The following is a 6,457-nucleotide window of genomic DNA, read 5'->3' on the forward strand; positions in this document are numbered from 1 at the left end:
AATAACAAAACCAACAAAAGTTATATGATTTTCTCAATAGAGGCGGAAAAAAGCTTTTGGCAAAATACCACACTCATTCTTATTAAAGTCACTAGAAAGCATAGCAATAAATGGATCCATCCTTAAAAATGATAAGTAGTATCTATCTCAAACCACCAGCAAGCATTATCTGAAATCGGGATAAGCTAAAACCCTTCCCAATAAGATCAAGGGTGGAACAAGGATGCCCATATGAACTACTATTGTTCAATATTGTACTATAAATGTTAACAGTGATAAAAGAAGAAAAAGAATTGAATGAATTAGAATAGAGAAAGAGTACACAACTGTCATTCTTTGCAGATGATATGATGATATATTTAGAGAATCAACTAAAAATCTCATTGAAATAATTAACAACTTCAGGAAAGTTGTTAACTTTAGGGTATAAAATAAACCCACATAAATTATCAGCATGCCTATATACTACCAACAAAGTCTAGCAGGAGGAGATAGAAGGAGAAATTCCACTTAAAATAACTGTAGACAATATAAAATATTTGGGATTCTACCTGCCAAGACAAAGTGAAGGACTATATGAACACAGTTACAAAACACTTTTCACACAAATAAAGTCAGATTTAAACAACTGGAAAAATGATAATTACTCATAGATAAGCCAAGCCAATATAATAAAAATGACAAATCTACCTAAATTAATTTACATATTTGATGTCATACCAATCAAATTATCAAAAAAAATTTATAGAGGTCAAAAAAATAATAAAAATTTATTTGGAAAAACAAAAGGTCCAGAATTATCAAGGGAACCAATGAAAAAATGTGAAGGACAGTGGCTTAAGCAGTATAAGATCTCAAACTACATTATAAAGTAGTAAACATCAAAACAACCTGGTACTGGCTAAGAAATAGATTGATGGATAAATGGAATAGATTAGATACACAATTCACAGTAGATAATGACCATAATAATCTAGTGTTTGCCCATAATAATAGTAATATATAACCTAGTATTTGATGAAAATTCAAGACTTTGAGACAAGAAGTCACTATTTCACAAAAATTGCTGGGAAAGCTGGAAATCAGTTTGGCAGAAATTAGGTATACACCAACATCTCACACTGTATCCCTAGATAAGACCAAAATGGGTACATGATTTAGACATATCTGATATCAAAAGCAAATTAGGGAATCATGGAATATTTTACCTCTGATATTTATGGATAAGGGAAAAATTTATGACCAAAAAAGAGATAAAGAACAAGGATGTAAAATGGATAGTTTTAATTACATTAAATTAAACACAAAACCATGCAGACAAGATTAGAAGGAAAGCAGAAAACTGGAGGGAGGGTTTTTTTTTTCTTACAGCAAATTTCTCTGATAAGGACCTCATCTCTCAAATCTATAGAGAAATTTATAAATCAAATTTATAATACTACAAGCCATTCTCCAATTAATAAATGGGCAGAGGATATGAACAGGAAGTTTTCAGATGAAGACACCAAAGTGATCTATAATCATGTGAAAAAAATGCACTGAATTATTATTGATTAGAGAAATGCAAATTAAGCAATCCTGAGCACATCACACCTCTCAGATTAGCTATTATGACAGAAAAGGAAAATGCTAAATATTGAAAGAGATGTGGGAAAATTTAAATATTAAGGCATTGTAGGGGGAGTTGTGAACTGACCCAAGCATTCTGGAGAGCAATTTGAAACTATGCCCAGCATTTAACTCTCCCTCTTGGTGTAGGTAGCTCCCTCGGCCTCTGTCCTTTGAGCCCAGCAGAGGAACTCCCAACAAGAAACTCAACATGTCTATTTACAAGACCCAGGCAAGAGAGATCTTCAACTCTTGTGGAAACCCGACTGTTGAAGTTGATCTCTACACTGAAAAAGGTCAGTTCCAAGCTGCTGTGCCCAGCAGGGCTTCTTCTAATATCCATGAAACCTTGGAGCTCCAAGACAATGATGAGACCAGCTATGTTGGGAACAGTGTCTCAAAAGCAGTTGAGCACATCGATAAAACTATTGTCCCAACCCTGATCAACAAGAAATTGAATGTTGTGGAGCAGGAGAAGATTGACCAATTAATGATAAGAGATGGATGGCACTGAGAATAAATCTAATTTGGTGCAAATGCCATATTGGGAATGTCTCTGACTGTTAGTAAGACTGGAGCTGCTGAGAAAGGTGTCTCCCTGTACTGCCATATTGCTGACCTTGCAGGCAATGATGAAGTCATCCTGCCAGTTCCAGCCTTCACTGTGATCAAGGGTGGCTCCCATTGCTGGTAACAAGCTGGCCGTGCATGGGTTCATGATCCTCCCTGTTGGAGCAGCAAACTTTAAGGAGACCATGTGCATTGGAGCTGAGTCTACCACAACCTGAAGAGTGTGATTAAGCAGAAATATGGACAGGACACCACCAACGTGGGGGATGAGGGCGGCTTTGCTCTGAACATCCTGGAGAACAAAGAAGCTCTGGACCTGCTAAAGAATGCTATTAGTAAGCCTGGCTATACTGATAAGGTCATAACTGGCATGGATGTTGCTGCCTCAGAATTCTTCCAATCTGGGAAATATGACTTGGACTTCAAGTCTCCTGACAATTCCATCAGATACATCACCCCTTCTGAGCTTAGGGACCTCTACAAGAGCTTCATCAAGGACTATCCAGTGGTGTCTATTGAAGATCCTTTTGACCAGGATGAGTGGGAAACTTGGAAGAACTTCACTGCTACTGCAGGCATCCAGGTGGTAGGGGATGACCTCACAGTGACCAATCCCAAGTGCATTGAAAAGGCTGTGAATGAGAAAGCCTGCAACTGCCTCCTACTCAAAGTGAACCAGATTGGCTCTGTAACTGAATCTCTCCAGGCATGTAAGCTGGCCCAGTCCAATAGGTGGGAAGTAAAGGTTTCCCATCATTCTGGGGAGACTGAAGATACCTTCATTGCAGACCTGGTGGTGGGTCTCTGTACTGAGCAGATAAAGACTGGTGCCCCCTGCCAATCTGAGCGTCTGGCCAAGTATAACCAGCTTCTCAGAATTGAGGAAGAGCTGGGCAGCAAGGCTAAATTCGCTGGAAGGAACTTCAGAAACCCTCAGGCCAAGTAAGTTCTGTGGCCAGGAGGCCTAAGAGTTTGAAGGTGCCAGTCACCTCTGTAGAAGTCAGCTCCTGCCCTAAGAATGGGCAGCACCAAATACAAGATCAGTTTTGTTTTGGGGGCAGGGGCCTCTGCTGCTTAACTTCCCTCTCCACTCCACCTTTCTGTGATGGTCTCACTGCTTTGTTAGAACTGTCTTACACCAGAGACTTCCTGATCATCTGGCTCTCTGTCGGCAGACCCTTGTCATCCTGTGACTGGGATAGAATGACCTGTTCTCACCTCCAGCCCTGGTGTTGATGTGACTTGTGATGCAGCCCCGATGAGCCCACAGGCCAGATCCTTAGTGGCTTCTATGTACAGAATAAAAATATTCAGTAACCCACTGAGGGGAAAAACTATGCCCAAATGGCTATAAAATTGTGCATATCCTTTGACCCAGCAATACCACTACTAGCTCTGTGGGGATCAAAGGAAAAGGACCTATGTATATGAAAAATATTTATAGCAGCTCTTTTTGTGGTGGCAAAGAGTTGGAAATTGAGGGAATGTCCATCAATTGGGGAATGGCTGAACAAGTTGTGGTATATGGTTGTAATGAAATACTATTGTGCTATAAGAACTGATGAGCAGGATAGTTTAAGAAAAACCTGGGAAGAGTTGCTTGAACTCATGCAAAATGAAGTGAGCAGAACCAGGAGAACATTGTACACAGTGACAGCAATATTGTACAATGATTAACTGCAAATGATTTAGCTATTCTCAGTAATACAATGATCTAAGATAATTTCAAAGGACTTTTAATGAAAAATGCTATTTACTTCCTGATGAAGTCTGAATGCAAATTGAAGTATACTTTTTTTTTTTTACTTTATTATCCTTGGAACTTTTTTGGTCTGCCTTTCTTTTGTAACATGGCTAATATGGAAACATATTACATGATCGCACATGTATAATCTGTATCAAATTGCTTTCTTTCTCAATTAGAGGATAGTGGAAGAAGGGAATTTGGAATTCAAAATTTTAAAGAAACAAATGTTAAAAAACTTTGTTTATGTGTAATTGAGAAAAATAAAATAAAAATTAATTGACTTAAAAAAGATATTTAGGAGAAGTTTGTATTTATACATATATAATATATATTATAGATACACACAAGTATGTATGTGTGTATATGTATATCTACACATGTATGTGTATATGTGTACATATGTGTATTGTGTATATATGGCATACTTGACCAAAATTTGGAGGGAAGAGTCAGGGTTTCACAAATGATAATCCACGGCAGATCACCTCTTTATAATTGTACAGTTCAGTCTCTACCTGACAAAAATTTTGAGAAGAGATCGTATTTCATCATGGTAATTTTTCATCGACTATTTAAAAAGCATTTGATCTAGGAGGGCAAAATTCCACTTTAAATACTCTCCTTCAACAAGATGTCTCCTATATTTTAAAATGTTACATATGAAAATATTTTTAAATATATACATTAAAAATCATGAAAGTTTTCTTGAAAGTTATGACAATAGAGAAAACTTTATTTGAAAGGCTTATAATTAATAATTCCAAATAAGGCATAAAACCAAGAAACATCACTTATCAAAAATATTTACTACTATTATGGAGAATGTCAGAGTTCAAATGAAAGGATTCCCTGTAAATGGCAAAGTCCTACCTGCAAGTGACAATGAACTGATCCCATCTAGGCCAAATCATTACAGAGTTCCTAATTAAATTCTATAATGAGCTCACTATCCACTCAGGAAAAATTAAGTGCATCACAGATGTCTAATTTCTGGACTACACGATACAGTTAAATGAACATCTCAAAGAACTAAGTAATCAGCACACAGATCCAGAACAGAATGAATGTAAAGACATTTCTTTAGTGATTACTATTTTCAAAGCACTAAAATCAAGTCTGTAAATACAGACAGAAAAACAAAACAGGACCTTCTCTAGCCATACACATCCTCTATGGCCCTTAGTCATTGTGATAGTAATGGAATATAAAGATCCCCCTGTATTGGCTTGGTTTTCAAATTGATTGTGTTAAAACCCAGAGCTTGTTAATCCCACCTGTGGGATGGACTTGTTGATGTGAAAAGAGAGTCCTGAACTGGGAGGAGCTGGTGACCACGTAGATTTGGAGAGACAAGAGAGAGGCAGAAGAAATTTTTTGGAAGCAGCACCTTGTGGAGGCAGAGAGAGACTGAGAGAATTGCTGGGGGCCACTTTGAATTGCCCTGGACTTTTTGATACCTGCCCCCTAAGCGGCCAAGGACTGAGGAGACATGGCTGTTTTTTGCTGGTTCTTTGTCTGTCTGTTTTGATGTTGTTTTGCCAGATTTGTCCACTGGTGAAAGACAGTCCTTTTGTTGAAGAAGTCCTGGAACCTGGCTGTTGGCTAAGAGCTCCTGAGACTGTCCTGCAGACAGAGAGTGAATACTGTCCACTGGTGAAGGACAGTGCTGTTGTTGCAGGGGTCTGGAGACTGTCCTGCAGACAGAGTGAATACTGTCCACTGGTGAAGGACAGTGCTGTTGTTGCAGGGGTCTGGGAACCTTTCTGTTGGTTCAGAAGCCCTGAAGAAGGATTTTCTTGTTGTATGTTTACAGAAATCCTGGGAGAGGGTTTTGCTAATGTTTTCAGAGGTTCTAGGACTGTTCTACAGACAGAGGATGAATTAATGAAGGGACTGGCAATGTATCTTGTGGCCTTGCTAAGCCTTGTCTCCCCAGGAACTAAAATTGCTGAGAACTTGCCTCCGTGTCAAGATGAAGAAAAGACCTCCATTTGGGTATTAAGTGCTGTGCTTAAACTTGATGTAACTCTGGGGTAGATTCAATTGCGATCCAGGGGTGGGGAACTTTTGACCTTTTTGTGTTCTATGGTTGAACAAATGAATGTACTTTACTTATGTTTGGAAACTAATCCCCATTTGAGAAGAGGAGCTTTGTGGTGGACTAAATGAAGGTACAGCCTAAGGGTGGAGTAGTATTTAGAACAGGGACTTTGTAATTGATTGAATGAATGGAAGGTCCTGGGGTGGGGTAGTACTTGGAGATTATTTAATCACCCTTAGTAAATGCTGTATTTTGAATGATGTCACATTTTGACCTTCTCTGCTCTTGGTTTGTCACTGAATAAAATGGAGAGCACCTATGCTGGTATTTTGAACCTTGGGAAGTTGCCATTCCTTGGCATCACATTACAGTCATTTATCCACTTATGCACCACAGGCTGTCATTGAAAATGTGTTTTAGCCTTATGACCCTTATCATGCTTCTCTCTGTTCCTCTTTGGATCTTCCACAACTTTGATCCCTGAAATATCA

The 6,457-nt window shown here is 38.5% G+C and overlaps 1 pseudogene; it reads left to right on the plus strand.

Annotated features, from left to right (window-relative positions):
* The first annotated feature begins 1,767 nt into the window (after nt 1-1,767).
* Nucleotides 1,768-3,458, plus strand: LOC138166463 (alpha-enolase pseudogene; annotated as a pseudogene).
* Nucleotides 3,459-6,457: the final 2,999 nt, after the last annotated feature.

The sequence above is a fragment of the Petaurus breviceps genome, unplaced genomic scaffold (genome assembly GCF_028583685.1).
Source record: "Petaurus breviceps papuanus isolate PSGF00001 unplaced genomic scaffold, PetGlider_PUasm1.0 224, whole genome shotgun sequence".
NCBI lineage: Eukaryota > Metazoa > Chordata > Mammalia > Diprotodontia > Petauridae > Petaurus > Petaurus breviceps.